Genomic DNA, 18,856 nt, shown 5'->3' with positions numbered 1-18,856 from the left:
GTGTAGTTATTTCCATGTTTATACAGATGGCGGTGAAGGTATTTCCATGTTTATAGAGACAGCCATGTAGATATTTCCATGTTTATACAGATAGCGGTGTAGACATTTCCATGTTTATAGAGATAGCGGTGTAGATACTTCCATATTTATACAGATAGCGGTGTGATTATTTCCATGTTTATACAGATAGCGGTGGAGATATTTCCATGTTTATACAGATAGCGGTGGAGATATTTCCATGTTAATAGAGATAGCGGTGTAGATATTTCCATCTTTATACAGATAGCTGTGTGGCTATTTCCAAGTTTTTACATATAGCTTTGAAGATATTTCCATGTTTATACAGATGGCGGTGTAGATTTTTCCATGTTTATGCAGATGGCGGTGCAGATATTTCCATGTTTATACAGGTAGCGGTGTACATATTTCCATATTTATACAGATGACTGTGTAGTTATTTCCATTTTTATACAGATGGCGGTGTAGATATTTCCATGTTTATGCAGATAGCGGTGGAGGTATTTCCATGTTTAAACAGATGACTGTGTAGATATTTTCATATTTTTACACATGTCGGTGTAGACATTTCCATGTTTATACAGATAGCGGTGTGGCTATTTCCATGTTTATACAGATAGCAGTGTAGTTATTTCCATGTTTATAGACATGGCTGTGTAGATATTTCCATGTTTATACAGATGGCAGTGTAGATATTTCCATGTTTGTACAGACAGTGGTGTAGATATTTCCATGTTTATACAGATGACTGTGTAGGTATTTCCATGTTTATACAGATGGCGGTGTAGACTTTTCCATGTTTATACAGATAGCGGTGTGGCTATTTCCGTGTTTATACAGATAGCAGTGCGGATATTTCCATGATTATAGAGATGGCTGTGTAGATATTTACATGTTTATACAGAATGCACTGTAGTTACTTCCATGTTTATATAGATAGTGGTGTAGATATTTCCAGGTTTATACAGATGACTGTGTGGTTATTTCCATGTTTATACAGATGGCGGTGAAGATATTTCCATGTTAATAGAGACAGCCATGTAGATATGTCCATGTTTATAGAGATAGAGGTGTAGACATTTCCATGTTTATAGAGATAGCGGTGTAGATATTTCCCTGTTTATACAGATAGCGGTGGAGATATTTCCATGTGTTTACAGATAGCGGTAGAGATATTTCCATGTTTATACAGATAGCGGTGGAGATATTTCCATGTTTATAGAGATAGCGGTGTAGATATTTCCATGTTTATACAGATAGCTGTGTGGCTATTTCCATGTTTATACAGATAGCGTTGGAGATATTTCCATGTTTATACAGATAGCGGTGTAGATATATCCATGTTTATAGAGATGGCTGTGTAGATATTTACATATTTATACAGATGGCGGTGTAGATATTTCCATGTTTAGACAGATAATGGTGTAGATATTTCCATGTTTAGACAGATTGTGGTGTAGGTATTTCCATGTTTATAGAGATAGCGGTGTAGATATTTCCATGTTTATACAGATGGCTGTGTAGATATTTCCATGTGTATACAGATGGCAGTGTAGATATTACCATGTTTATAAAGATGGAGGTGTAGATATTTCCATGTTTATACAGATGATTGTGTAGATATTTCCATGTTTTTACAGATGGCGTTGTAGATATTTCCATGTTTATACAGATAGTGGTGTGGCTATTTCCATGTTTATACTGATAGCAGTGTAGATATTTCCATGTTTATAGAGATGGCTGTGTAGATATTTACTAGTTTATACACATGGCAGTGTAGATATTTTCATGTTTATAAAGATAGTGGTGTAAATATTTCCAGGTTTATACAGATGACTGTGTAGTTATTTAGATGTTTATACAGATGGCGGTGAAGATATTTCCAAGTTTATAGAGACAGCCATGTAGATATTTCCATGTTTATACAGATGGAGGTGTAGATATTTTCATATTTAAACAGACGACTGTGTAGATATTTCCATGTTTTTACAGATGGCGGTGTAGATATTTCCATGTTTATACAGATAGCGGTTTGGCTATTTCCATGTTTATACAGATAGCGGTGGAGATATTTCCATGTTTATACAGATAGCTGTGTGGCTTTTTCCATGTTTATACAGATAGCGTTGGAGATATTTCCATGTTTATACAGATAACGGTGGATATATTTCCATGTTTATACAGATAGCGGTGGAGATATTTCCATGTTTATAGAGATAGCAGTGTATATATTTCCATGTTTATACAGATACCTGTGTGGCTATTTCCATGTTTATACAGATAGCGGTGTAGATATTTCCATGTTTATAGAGATGGCTGTGTAGATATTTACATATTTACACAGATGGCAGTGTAGATATTTCCATGTTTAGACAGATAATGGTGTAGATATTTCCATGTGTATAAAGATTGCGGTGTAGGTATTTCCATGTTTATAGAGATTGCGGTGTAGATATTTCCTTGTTTATACAGATAGCTGTGTGGGTATTTCCATGTTTATGCAGATAGCGTTGGAGATATTTCCGTGTTTATACAGATGGCGGTGTAGATATTTCCATGTTTATGCAGATGGCGGTGCAGATATTTCCATGATTATACAGATAGCGGTGTACATATTTCCATATTTATACAGATGACTGTGTAGTTATTTCCATTTTTATACAGATGGCGGTGAAGATATTTCCTTGTTTATACAGACAGCGGTGGAGATATTTCCATGTTTATACAGATAGCGGTGTGGCTATTTCCATGTTTATACAGATAGCGGTGTAGATATTTCCATGTTTATAGAGATGGCTGTGTAGATATTTACATGTTTATACAGAGGGCAGTGTAGATATTTCCATGTTTAGACAGATAATGGTGTAGATATTTCCATGTTTATACAGATTGAGGTATAGTTATTTCCATGTTTATAGAGATAGCGGTGTAGATATTTCCATGTTTATACAGATAGCTGTGTGGCTATGTCCATGTTTATACAGATAGCGTTGGAGATATTTCCATGTTTATACAGATAGCGGTGGAGATATTTCCATGTTTTTACAGATAGCGATGGAGATATTTCCATGTTTATACAGATAGCGGTGGAGATATTTCCATGTTTATAGAGATAGCGGTGTAGATATTTCCATGTTTATACAGATAGCTGTGTGGCTATTTCCATGTTTCTGCAGATAGCGTTGGAGATATTTCCATGTTTATACAGATAGCGGTGGAGATATTTCCATGTTTATACAGATAGCGGTGGAGATATTTCCATGTTTATAGAGATAGCAGTGTATATATTTCCATTTTTATACAGATAGCTGTGTGGCTATTTCCATGTTTATACAGATGGCGGTGTAGATATTTCCATGTTTATAGAGATGGCTGTGTAGATATTTACATATTTATACAGATGGCGGTGTAGATATTTGCATGTTTAGACAGATGATGGTGTAGATATTTCCATGTTTATACAGATTGCGGTGTAGGTATTTCCATGTTTATAGAGATAGCGGTGTAGATATTTCCATGTTTATACAGATGGCTGTGTAGATATTTCCATGTGCATACAGATGGCAGTGTAGATATTTCCATGTTTATACAGATGGAGGTGTAGATATTTCCATGTTTATACAGATGACTGTGTAGATATTTCCATGTTTTTACAGATGGCGGTGTAGGTATTTCCATGTTTATACAGATAGCGGTGTGGCTATTCCTATGTTTATACTGATAGCGCTGTAGATATTTCCAAGTTTGTAGAGATGGCTGTGTAGATATTTTCATGTTTATACAGAGGGCAGTGTAGATATTTTCATGTTTATACAGATAGTGGTGTAGATATTTCCAGGTTTATACAGATGACTGTGTAGTTATTTCCATGTTTATACAGATGGCGGTGAAGGTATTTCCATGTTTATAGAGACAGCCATGTAGATATTTCCATGTTTATACAGATAGCGGTGTAGACATTTCCATGTTTATAGAGATAGCGGTGTAGATACTTCCATATTTATACAGATAGCGGTGTGATTATTTCCATGTTTATACAGATAGCGGTGGAGATATTTCCATGTTTATACAGATAGCGGTGGAGATATTTCCATGTTAATAGAGATAGCGGTGTAGATATTTCCATCTTTATACAGATAGCTGTGTGGCTATTTCCAAGTTTTTACATATAGCTTTGAAGATATTTCCATGTTTATACAGATGGCGGTGTAGATTTTTCCATGTTTATGCAGATGGCGGTGCAGATATTTCCATGTTTATACAGGTAGCGGTGTACATATTTCCATATTTATACAGATGACTGTGTAGTTATTTCCATTTTTATACAGATGGCGGTGAAGATATTTCCATGTTTATACAGATAGCGGTGAAGATATTTCCATGTTTATACAGATGACTGTGTAGATATTTTCATATTTTTACACATGTCGGTGTAGATATTTCCATGTTTATACAGATAGCGGTGTGGATATTTCCATGTTTATATATATAGCAGTGTAGATATTTCCATGTTTATAGAGATGGCTGTGTAGATATATCCATGTTTATACAGATGGCAGTGTAGATATTTCCATGTTTGTACAGACAGTGGTGTAGATATTTCCATGTTTATACAGATTACTGTGTAGGTATTTCCATGTTTAGAGAGATCGCGGTGTAGATATTTCCATGTTTATACAGATAGCGGTGTGGCTATTTCCATGTTTATACAGATAGCGGTGTAGATATTTCCATGTTTATAGAGATGGCTGTGTAGATATTTACATGTTTATACTGATGGCAGTGTAGATATTTCCATGTTTATACAGATAGTGGTGTAGCTATTTCCAGGTTTATACAGATGAATGTGTAGGTATTTCCATGTTTATACAGATGGCGGGGTAGATGTTTCCATGTTTATTGAGATAACGATGTAGATATTTCCATGTTGATACAGATAGCGGTGTACACATTTCCATGTTTATAGAGATAGCGGTGTAGATATTTCCATATGTATACAGATATCGGTGTCACTATTTCCATGTTTATACTGATAGCGGTGGAGATATTTCCATGTTTATACAGATAGCGGTGGAGATATTTCCATGTTCATACAGATAGCGATGGAGATATTTCCATGTTTATAGAGATAGCGGTGTTGATATTTCCATGTTTATACAGATAGCTGTGTGGCTATTTCCATGTTTTTACAGATAGCGGTGTAGATATTTCCATGTTTATAGAGATGGCTGTGTAGATATTTACATATTTATACAGAGGGCAGTGTAGATATTTCCATGTTTAGACAGATAATGGTGTAGATATTTCCATGTTTATACAGATTGAGGTATAGGTATTTCCATGTTTATAGAGATAGCGGTGTAGATATTTCCATGTTTATACAGATAGCTTTGTGGCTATGTCCATGTTTATGCAGATAGCGTTTGAGTTATTTCCAAGTTTATACAGATGGCGGTGTAGATACTTCCATGTTTTTGCAGAAGGCGGGGCAGATATTTCCATGTTTATACAGATAGCGGTGTACATATTTCCATATTTATACAGATGACTGTGTAGTTATTTCCATTTTTATACAGATGGCGGTGTAGATATTTCCATGTTTATGCAGATAGCGGTGGAGGTATTTCCATGTTTAAACAGATGACTGTGTAGATATTTTCATATTTTTACACATGTCGGTGTAGACATTTCCATGTTTATACAGATAGCGGTGTGGCTATTTCCATGTTTATACAGATAGCAGTGTAGTTATTTCCATGTTTATAGACATGGCTGTGTAGATATTTCCATGTTTATACAGATGGCAGTGTAGATATTTCCATGTTTGTACAGACAGTGGTGTAGATATTTCCATGTTTATACAGATGACTGTGTAGGTATTTCCATGTTTATACAGATGGCGGTGTAGACTTTTCCATGTTTATACAGATAGCGGTGTGGCTATTTCCGTGTTTATACAGATAGCAGTGCGGATATTTCCATGATTATAGAGATGGCTGTGTAGATATTTACATGTTTATACAGAATGCACTGTAGTTACTTCCATGTTTATATAGATAGTGGTGTAGATATTTCCAGGTTTATACAGATGACTGTGTGGTTATTTCCATGTTTATACAGATGGCGGTGAAGATATTTCCATGTTAATAGAGACAGCCATGTAGATATGTCCATGTTTATAGAGATAGAGGTGTAGACATTTCCATGTTTATAGAGATAGCGGTGTAGATATTTCCCTGTTTATACAGATAGCGGTGGAGATATTTCCATGTGTTTACAGATAGCGGTAGAGATATTTCCATGTTTATACAGATAGCGGTGGAGATATTTCCATGTTTATAGAGATAGCGGTGTAGATATTTCCATGTTTATACAGATAGCTGTGTGGCTATTTCCATGTTTATACAGATAGCGTTGGAGATATTTCCATGTTTATACAGATAGCGGTGTAGATATATCCATGTTTATAGAGATGGCTGTGTAGATATTTACATATTTATACAGATGGCGGTGTAGATATTTCCATGTTTAGACAGATAATGGTGTAGATATTTCCATGTTTAGACAGATTGTGGTGTAGGTATTTCCATGTTTATAGAGATAGCGGTGTAGATATTTCCATGTTTATACAGATGGCTGTGTAGATATTTCCATGTGTATACAGATGGCAGTGTAGATATTACCATGTTTATAAAGATGGAGGTGTAGATATTTCCATGTTTATACAGATGATTGTGTAGATATTTCCATGTTTTTACAGATGGCGTTGTAGATATTTCCATGTTTATACAGATAGTGGTGTGGCTATTTCCATGTTTATACTGATAGCAGTGTAGATATTTCCATGTTTATAGAGATGGCTGTGTAGATATTTACTAGTTTATACACATGGCAGTGTAGATATTTTCATGTTTATAAAGATAGTGGTGTAAATATTTCCAGGTTTATACAGATGACTGTGTAGTTATTTAGATGTTTATACAGATGGCGGTGAAGATATTTCCAAGTTTATAGAGACAGCCATGTAGATATTTCCATGTTTATACAGATGGAGGTGTAGATATTTTCATATTTAAACAGACGACTGTGTAGATATTTCCATGTTTTTACAGATGGCGGTGTAGATATTTCCATGTTTATACAGATAGCGGTTTGGCTATTTCCATGTTTATACAGATAGCGGTGGAGATATTTCCATGTTTATACAGATAGCTGTGTGGCTTTTTCCATGTTTATACAGATAGCGTTGGAGATATTTCCATGTTTATACAGATAACGGTGGATATATTTCCATGTTTATACAGATAGCGGTGGAGATATTTCCATGTTTATAGAGATAGCAGTGTATATATTTCCATGTTTATACAGATACCTGTGTGGCTATTTCCATGTTTATACAGATAGCGGTGTAGATATTTCCATGTTTATAGAGATGGCTGTGTAGATATTTACATATTTACACAGATGGCAGTGTAGATATTTCCATGTTTAGACAGATAATGGTGTAGATATTTCCATGTGTATAAAGATTGCGGTGTAGGTATTTCCATGTTTATAGAGATTGCGGTGTAGATATTTCCTTGTTTATACAGATAGCTGTGTGGGTATTTCCATGTTTATGCAGATAGCGTTGGAGATATTTCCGTGTTTATACAGATGGCGGTGTAGATATTTCCATGTTTATGCAGATGGCGGTGCAGATATTTCCATGATTATACAGATAGCGGTGTACATATTTCCATATTTATACAGATGACTGTGTAGTTATTTCCATTTTTATACAGATGGCGGTGAAGATATTTCCTTGTTTATACAGACAGCGGTGGAGATATTTCCATGTTTATACAGATAGCGGTGTGGCTATTTCCATGTTTATACAGATAGCGGTGTAGATATTTCCATGTTTATAGAGATGGCTGTGTAGATATTTACATGTTTATACAGAGGGCAGTGTAGATATTTCCATGTTTAGACAGATAATGGTGTAGATATTTCCATGTTTATACAGATTGAAGTATAGTTATTTCCATGTTTATAGAGATAGCGGTGTAGATATTTCCATGTTTATACAGATAGCTGTGTGGCTATGTCCATGTTTATATAGATAGCGTTGGAGTTCTTTCCAAGTTTATACCGATGGCGGTGTAGATACTTCCATGTTTATGCAGAAGGCGGGGCAGATATTTCCATGTTTATACAGATAGCGGTGTACATATTTCCATATTTATACAGATGACTGTGTAGTTATTTCCATTTTTTACAGATGGCGGTGTGGATATTTCCATGTTTATGCAGATAGCGGTGGAGGTATTTCCATGTTTATACAGATGACTGTGTAGATATTTTCATATATTTACACATGTCGGTGTAGATATTTCCATGTTTATACAGATAGCGGTGTGGCTATTTCCATGTTTATACAGATAGCAGTGTAGTTATTTCCATGTTTATAGAGATGTCTGTGTAGATATTTCCATGTTTATATAGATGGCAGTGTAGATATTTCCATGTTTGTACAGACAGTGGTGTAGATATTTCCATGTTTATACAGATGACTGTGTAGGTATTTCCATGTTTATACAGATGGCGGGGTAGATATTTCCATGTTTATTGAGATAGCGATGTAGATATTTCCATGTTGATACAGATAGCGGTGTAGACATTTCCATGTTTATAGAGATAGCGGTGTAGATATTTCCATATGTATACAGATAGCGGTGTCACTATTTCCATGTTTATATTGATAGCGGTGGAGATATTTCCATGTTTATACAGATAGCGGTGGAGATATTTCCATGTTTATACAGATAGCGATGGAGATATTTCCATGTTTATAGAGATAGCGGTGTTGATATTTCCATGTTTATACAGATAGCTGTGTGGCTATTTCCATGTTTATACAGATAGCGGTGTAGATATTTCCATGTTTATAGAGATGGCTGTGTAGATATTTTCATATTTTTACACATGTCGTTGTAGATATTTCCATGTTTATACAGATAGCGGTGTGGCTATTTCCATGTTTATACAGATAGCAGTGTAGTTATTTCCATGTTTATAGAGATGGCTGTGTAGATATTTCCATGTTTATACAGATGGCAGTGTAGATATTTCCATGTTTGTACAGACAGTGGTGTAGATATTTCCATGTTTATACAGATGACTGTGTAGGTACTTCCATGTTTATACAGATGGCGGTGTAGACATTTCCATGTTTATACAGATAGCGGTGTGGCTATTTCCGTGTTTATGCAGATAGCAGTGCAGATAATTCCATGATTATAGAGATGGCTGTGTAGATATTTACATGTTTATACAGATGTCACTGTAGATACTTCCATGTTTATATAGATAGTGGTGTAGATATTTCCAGGTTAATACAGATGACTTTGTAGTTATTTCCATGTTTATACAGATGGCGGTGAAGATATTTCCATGTTAATAGAGACAGCCATGTAGATATGTCCATGTTTATACAGATATCGGTGTAGACATTTCCATGTTTATAGAGATAGCGGTGTAGATATTTCCATGTTTATACAGATAGCTGTGTGGCTATTTCCATGTTTATACAGATAGCGTTGGAGATATTTCCATGTTTATACAGATAGCGGTGGAGATATTTCCATGTTTTTACAGATAGCGATGGAGATATTTCCATGTTTATACAGATTGCGGTGGAGATATTTCCATGTTTATAGAGATAGCGGTGTAGATATTTCCATGTTTATACTGATAGCTGTGTGGCTATTTCCATGTTTCTGCAGATAGCGTTGGAGATATTTCCATGTTTATACAGATAGCGGTGGAGATATTTCCATGTTTATACAGATAGCGGTGGAGATATTTCCATGTTTATAGAGATAGCAGTGTATATATTTCTATTTTTATACAGATAGCTGTGTGGCTATTTCCATGTTTATACAAATAGCGGTGTAGATATTTCCATGTTTATAGAGATGGCTGTGTAGATATTTACATATTTATACAGATGGCGGTGTAGATATTTCCATGTTTAGACAGATGATGGTGTAGATATTTCCATGTTTATACAGATTGCGGTGTAGGTATTTCCATGTTTATAGAGATAGCGGTGTAGATATTTCCATGTTTATACAGATGGAGGTGTAGATATTTCCATGTTTATACAGATGACTGTGTAGATATTTCCATGTTTTTACAGATGGCGGTGTAGGTATTTCCATGTTTATACAGATAGCGGTGTGGCTATTCCTATGTTTATACTGATAGCGCTGTAGATATTTCCAAGTTTGTAGAGATGGCTGTGTAGATATTTTCATGTTTATACAGAGGGCAGTGTAGATATTTTCATGTTTATACAGATAGTGGTGCAGATATTTCCAGGTTTATACAGATGACTGTGTAGTTATTTCCATGTTTATACAGATGGCGGTGAAGGTATTTCCATGTTTATAGAGACAGCCATGTAGATATTTCCATGTTTATACAGATAGCGGTGTAGACACTTCCATGTTTATAGAGATAGCGGTGTAGATACTTCCATATTTATTCAGATAGCGGTGTGATTATTTCCATGTTTATACAGATAGCGGTGGAGATATTTCCATGTTTATACAGATAGCAGTGGAGATATTTCCATGTTAATAGAGATAGCGGTGTAGATATTTCCATGTTTATACAGATAGCTGTGTGGCTATTTCCAAGTTTTTACATATAGCTTTGGAGATATTTCCATGTTTATACAGATGGCGGTGTAGATATTTCAATGTTTATGCAGATGGCGGTGCAGATATTTCCATGTTTATACAGGTAGCGCTGTACATATTTCCATATTTATACAGATGACTGTGTAGTTATTTCCATTTTTATACAGATGGCGGTGAAGATATTTCCATGTTTATACAGATAGCGGTGAAGATATTTCCATGTTTATACAGACGACTGTGTAGATATTTTGATATTTTTACACATGTCGGTGTAGATATTTCCATGTTTATACAGATAGCGGTGTGGATATTTCCATGTTTATATATATAGCAGTGTAGATATTTCCATGTTTATAGAGATGGCTGTGTAGATATTTCCATGTTTATACAGATGGCAGTGTAGATATTTCCATGTTTGTACAGACAGTGGTGTAGATATTTCCATGTTTATACAGATTTCTGTGTAGGTATTTCCATGTTTAGAGAGATCGCGGTGTAGATATTTCCATGTTTATACAGATAGCGGTGTGGCTATTTCCATGTTTATACAGATAGCAGTGTAGATATTTCCATGTTTATAGAGATGGCTGTGTAGATATTTACATGTTTATACTTATGGCAGTGTAGATATTTCCAAGTTTATACAGATAGTGGTGTAGCTATTTCCAGGTTTATACAGATGAATGTGTAGGTATTTCCATGTTTATACAGATGGCGGGGTAGATATTTCCATGTTTATTGAGATAACGATGTAGATATTTCCATGTTGATACAGATAGCGGTGTACACATTTCCATGTTTATAGAGATAGCGGTGTAGATATTTCCATATGTATACAGATATCGGTGTCACTATTTCCATGTTTATACTGATAGCGGTGGAGATATTTCCATGTTTATACAGATAGCGGTGGAGATATTTCCATGTTCATACAGATAGCGATGGAGTTATTTCCATGTTTATAGAGATAGCGAGGTTCATATTTCCATGTTTATACAGATAGCTGTGTGGCTATTTCCATGTTTTTACAGATAGCGGTGTAGATATTTCCATGTTTATAGAGATGGCTGTGTAGATATTTACATATTTATACAGAGGGCAGTGTAGATATTTCCATGTTTAGACAGATAATGGTGTAGATATTTCCATGTTTATACAGATTGAGGTATAGGTATTTCCATGTTTATAGAGATAGCGGTGTTGGTATTTCCATGTTTATACAGATAGCTGTGTGGCTATGTCCATGTTTATACAGATAGCGTTGGAGTTATTTCCAAGTTTATACAGATGGCGGTGTAGATACTTCCATGTTTATGCAGAAGGCGGGGCAGATATTTCCATGTTTATACAGATAGCGGTGTACATATTTCCATATTTATACAGATGACTGTGCAGTTATTTCCATTTTTATACAGATGGCGGTGTAGATATTTCCATGTTTATACAGATAGCGGTGGAGGTATTTCCATGTTTAAACAGATGACTGTGTAGATATTTTCATATTTTTACACATGTCGGTGTAGATATTTCCATGTTTATACAGATAGCGGTGTGGCTATTTCCATGTTTATACAGATAGCAGTGTAGTTATTTCCATGTTTATAGAGATGGCTGTGTAGATATTTCCATGTTTATACAGATGGCAGTGTAGATATTTCCATGTTTGTACAGACAGTGGTGTAGATATTACCATGTTTATACAGATGACTGTGTAGGTATTTCCATGTTTATACAGATGGCGGTGTAGACTTTTCCATGTTTATACAGATAGCGGTGTGGCTATTTCCGTGTTTATACAGATAGCAGTGCGTATATTTCCATGATTATAGAGATGGCTGTGTAGATATTTACATGTTTATACAGAATGCACTGTAGTTACTTCCATGTTTACATAGATGGTGGTGTAGATATTTCCAGGTTTATACAGATGACTGTGTGGTTATTTCCATGTTTATACAGATGGCGGTGAAGATATTTTCATGTTAATAGAGACAGCCATGTAGATATGTCCATGTTTATAAAGATAGCGGTGTAGACATTTCCATGTTTATAGAGATAGCGGTGTAGATATTTCCATGTTTATACAGATAGCTGTGTGGCTATTTCCATGTTTACACAGATAGCGTTGGAGATATTTCCATGTTTATACAGATAGCGGTGGAGATATTTCCATGTTTTTATAGATAGCGGTGGAGATATTTCCATGTTTATACAGATAGCGGTGGAGATATTTCCATGTTTATAGAGATAGCGGTGTAGATATTTCCATATTTATACAGATAGCTGTGTGGCTATTTCCATGTTTATACAGATAGCGTTGGAGATATTTCCATGTTTATACAGATAGCGGTGTAGATATTTCCATGTTTATAGAGATGGCTGTGTAGATATTTACAAATTTATACACATGGCGGTGTAGATATTTCCATGTTTAGACAGATAATGGTGTAGATATTTCCATGTTTATACAGATTGCAGTGTAGGTATTTCCATGTTTATAGAGATAGCGGTGTAGATATTTCCATGTTTATACAGATGGCTGTGTAGATATTTCCATGTGTATACAGATGGCAGTGTAGATATTACCATGTTTATAAAGATGGAGTTGTAGATATTTCCATGTTTATACAGATGATTGTGTAGATATTTCCATGTTTTTACAGATGGCGTTGTAGATATTTCCATGTTTATACAGATAGTGGTGTGGCTATTTCCATGTTTATACTGATAGCAGTGTAGATAATTCCATGTTTATAGAGATGGCTGTGTAGATATTTACATGTTTATACACATGGCAGTGTAGATATTTTCATGTTTATTAAGATAGTGGTGTAAATATTTCCAGGATTATACAGATGACTGTGTAGTTATTTCCATGTTTATATAGATGGCGGTGAAGGTATTTCCAAGTTTATAGAGACAGCCATGTAGATATTTCCATGTTTATACAGATGGAGGTGTAGATAGTTTCATATTTAAACAGATGACTGTGTAGATAATTCCATGTTTTTACAGATGGCGGTGTAGATAGCTCTATGTTTATTCAGATAGCGGTTTGGCTATTTCCATGTTTATACAGATAGCGGTGGAGATATTTCCATGTTTATAGAGATAGTGGTGTAGATATTTCCATATTTATACAGATAGCTGTGTGGCTTTTTCCATGTTTATACAGATAGCGTTGGAGATAATTCCATGTTTATACAGATAACGGTGGATATATTTCCATGTTTATACAGATAGCGGTGGAGATATTTCCATGTTTATAGAGATAGCAGTGTATATATTTCCATGTTTATACAGATATCTGTGTGGCTATTTCCATGTTTATACAGATAGCGGTGTAGATATTTCCATGTTTATAGAGATGGCTGTGTAGATATTTACATATTTACACAGATGGCAGTGTAGATATTTCCATGTTTAGACAGATAATGGTGTAGATATTTCCATGTGTATACAGATTGCGGTGAAGGTATTTCCATGTTTATACAGATAGCGGTGTAGATATTTCCTTGTTTATACAGATAGCTGTGTGGGTATTTCCATGTTTATGCAGATAGCGTTGGAGATATTTCCGTGTTTATACAGATGGCGGTGTAGATATTTCCATGTTTATGCAGATGGCGGTGCAGATATTTCCATGATTATACAGATAGCGGTGTACATATTTCCATGTTTATACAGATGACTGTGTAGTTATTTCAATTTTTATACAGATGGCGGTGAAGATATTTCCTTGTTTATACAGATAGCGGTGGAGATATTTCCATGTTTATACAGATAGCGGTGTGGCTATTTCCATGTTTAAACATATAGCAGTGTAGATATTTCCATGTTTATAGAGATGGCTGTGTAGATATTTCCATGTTTATACAGATGGCAGTGTAGATATTTCCATGTTTGTACAGACAGTCGTGTAGATATTTCCATGTTTATAGAGATGGCTGTGTAGATATTTACATGTTTATACTGATGGCAGTGTAGATATTTCCATGTTTATACAGATAGTGGTGTAGCTATTTCCAGGTTTATACAGAAGACTGTGTAGTTATTTCCATGTTTATACAGATGGCGGTGAAGATATTTCCATGTTTATAGAGACAGCCATGTAGATATTTCCATGTTTACACCGATAGCGGTGTAGACCTTTCCATGTTTATAGAGATAGCGGTGTAGATATTTCCATATTTATACAGATAGCGGTGTCACTATTTCCATGTTTATACAGATAACAGTGGAGATATTTCCATGTTTATACAGATAGCGGTGGAGATGTTTCCATGTTTATAGAGATAGCAGTGTATATATTTCCATGTTTATACAGATAGCTGTGTGGCTATTTCCATGTTTATACAGATGGCGTTGGAGATATTTCCATGTTTATAGAGATGGCTGTGTAGATATTTACATGTTTATATAGATGGCAGTGTAGATATTTCCATGTTTAGACAGATAATGGTGTGGATATTTCCATGTTTATACAGATTGCGGTGTTGGTATTTCCATGTTTGTAGAGATAGCGGTGTAGATATTTCCATTTTTATACAGATGGCTGTGTGGATATTTCCATGTGTATACAGATGGCAGTATAGATATTTCCATGTTTATAAAGATGAAGGTGTAGATATTTCTATGTCTATACAGATGACTGTGTAGATATTTCCATGTTTTTACAGATGGCGGTGTAGATATTTCCATGTTTATACAGATAGCAGTGTGGCTATATCCATGTTTATACAGATAGCGGTGTAGATATTTCCATGTTTATAGAGATGGCTGTGTAGATATTTACATGTTTATACAGATGGCAGTGTAGATATTTTCATGTTTATACATATAGTGATGTAGATATTTCCAGGTTTATGCAGATGACTGTGTAGTTATTTCCATGTTTATACAGATGGCGGTGAAGATATTTCCATGTTTATAGAGACAGCCATGTAGATATTTCCATGTTTATACAGATAGCGGTGTAGACATTTCCATGTTTATAGAGATAGCGGTGTAGATATTTCCTTATGTATACAGATAGCGGTGTCACTATTTCCATGTTTATGCAGATAGCGGTGGAGATATTTCCATGTTTATGCAGATAGCGGTAGAGATATTTCCATGTTTATAGAGATAGCGGTGTAGATATTTCCATGTTTATACAGATAGCTGTGTGGCTATTTCCATGTTTATAGAGACAGCGTTGGAGATATTTTAATTTTTATACATATGGCGGTGTAGATATTTCCATGTTTATGCAGATGGCGGTGCAGATTTTTCCATGTTTATACAGATAGCGGTGTACATATTTCCATATTTATACAGATGACTGTGTAGTTATTCCCGTTTTTATACAGATGGCGGTGTAGATATTTCCATGTTTATACAGATAGCGGTGTGGCTATTTCCATGTTTATACAGACAGCAGTGTAGATATTTCCATGTTTATAGTTATGGCTGTGTAGATATTTCCATGTTTATACAGATAGCGGTATAGACATTTCCATGTTTATAGAGATAGCGGTGTAGATATTTCCATATTTATACAGATAGCGGTGTCACTATTTCCATGTTTATACATATAGCGGTGTAGATATTTCCATGTTTATACAGGTAGCGGTGGAGGTATATCCATGTTTATACAGATAGCGGTGCAGATATTTCCATGTTTATAGAGATAGCGGTGTAGACATTTCCAAGTTTATACAGATAGCTGTGTGGCTATTTCCATGTTTATACATATAGCGGTGTACATATTTCCATGTTTATAGAGATGGCTGTGTAGATATTTACATATTTATACAGATGGCAGTGTAGATATTTCCATGTATAGACAGATAATGTTGTAGATATTTCCATGTTTATACAGATTGCGGTGTAGGTATTTCTATGTTTATAGAGATAGCGTTGTAGATATTTCCATGTTTATACAGATGGCAGTGTAGATATTTTCATGTTTATACAGATAGTGGTGTAGATATTTCCAGGTTTATACAAATGATGGTGTAGTTATTTCCATGTTTATACAGATGGTGGTGAAGATATTTCCATGTTTATAGAGACAGCCATGTAGATATTTCCATGTTTATACAGATAGCGGTGTAGACATTTCCATGTTTATAGAGATAGCGGTGTAGATATTTCCATATTTATACAGATAGCGGTGTCACTATTTCCATGTTTATACAGATAGCGGTGGAGATATTTCCATGTTTATACAGATAGCGGTGGAGGTATTTCCATGTTTATAGAGATAGCGGTGTAGATATTTCCATGTTTACACAGATAGCTGTGTTTCGATTTCCATGTTAATACAGATAGCGCTGGAGACATTTCCATGTTTATAAAGATAGCGCGGGAGATATTTCCATGTTTATACACATAGCGGTTGTGATATTTCCATGTTTATAGAGATAGCAGTGTATATTTTTCCATTTTTATACAGATAGCTGTGTGGCTATTTCCATGTTTATACAGATAGCGGTGTAGGTATTTCCATGTTTATAGAGATGGCTGTGTAGATATTTACATATTTATACAGATGGCGGTGTAGATATTTCCATGTTTAGACAGATAATGGTGTAGATATTTCCATGTTTATACAGATTGCGGTGTAGGTATTTCCATGTTTATAGAGATAGCGGTATAGATATTTCCATGTTTATACAGATGGCTGTGTAGATATTTCCATGTTCATACAGATGGCAGTGTAGATATTTCCATGTTTATACAGATGGAGGTGTAGATATTTCCATGTTTATACAGATGACTGAGTAGATATTTCCATGTTTTTACAGATGGCGGTGTAGGTATTTCCATGTTTATACAGATAGCGGTGTGGCTATTCCCATGTTTATACAGATAGCGGTGTAGATATTTCAATGTTCATAGAGATGGCTGTGTAGATATTTTCATGTTTATACAGATGGCAGTGTAGATATTTTCATGTTTATAAAGAGAGTGGTGTAGATATTTCCAGGTTTATACAGATGACTGTGTAGTTATTTCCATGTTTATACAGATGGCGGTGAAGATATTTCCATGTTTATAGAGACAGCCATGTAGATATTTCCATGTTTATACAGATAGCGGTGTAGACATTTCCATGTTTATAGAGATAGCGGTGTAGATACTTCTATATTTATACAGATAGCGGTGTGATTATTTCCATGTTTATACAGATAGCGGAGATATTTACATGTTTATACAGATAGCGGTGGAGATATTTCCATGTTAATAGAGATAGCGGTGTAGATATTTCCATGTTTATGCAGATAGCTGTGTGGCTATTTCCAAGTTTTTACAGATAGCTTTGCAGATATTTCCATGTTTATACAGATGGCGGTGTAGATATTTCCATGTTTATGCAGATGGCGTTGCAGATATTTCCATGTTTATACAGATAGCGGTGTACATATTTCCATATTTATACAGATGACTGTGTAGTTATTTCCATTTTTATACAGATGGCGGTGAAGGTATTTCCATGTTTATACAGATAGCGGTGAAGATATTTCCATGTTCATACAGATGACTGTGTAGATATTTTCATATTTTTACACATGTCGGTGTAGATATTTCCATGTTTATACAGATAGCGGTGTGGCAATTTCCATGTTTAAACATATAGCAGTGTAGATATTTCCATGTTTATAGAGATGGCTGTGTAGATATTTCCATGTTTATACAGATGGCAGTGTAGATATTTCCATGTTTGTACAGACAGTGGTGTAGCTATTTCCAGGTTTATACAGATGAATGTGTAGGTATTTCCATGTTTATACAGATGCCGGGGTAGATATTTCCATGTTTATACAGATAGCGGTGGAGATATATCCATGTTTATACAGATAGCGGTGCAGATATTTCCATGTTTATAGAGATAGCGGTGTAGATATTTCCATGTTTATACAGATAGCTGTGTGGCTATTTCCATGTTTATAAAGATAGCGGTGTACATATTTCCATGTTTATAGAGATGGCTGTGTAGATATTTACATATTTATACAGATGGCAGTGTAGATATTTCCATGTTTATACAGATGGAGGTGTAGATATTTCCATGTTTATACAGATGACTGTGTAGATATTTCCAAGTTCATACAGATTGCGGTGCAGATATTTCCATGTTTATAGAGATGGCTGTGTCGATATTT

This window comes from Pan paniscus, chromosome 12 (genome assembly GCF_029289425.2).
Source record: "Pan paniscus chromosome 12, NHGRI_mPanPan1-v2.0_pri, whole genome shotgun sequence".
NCBI lineage: Eukaryota > Metazoa > Chordata > Mammalia > Primates > Hominidae > Pan > Pan paniscus.
This window is presented reverse-complemented; position numbering follows the sequence as displayed.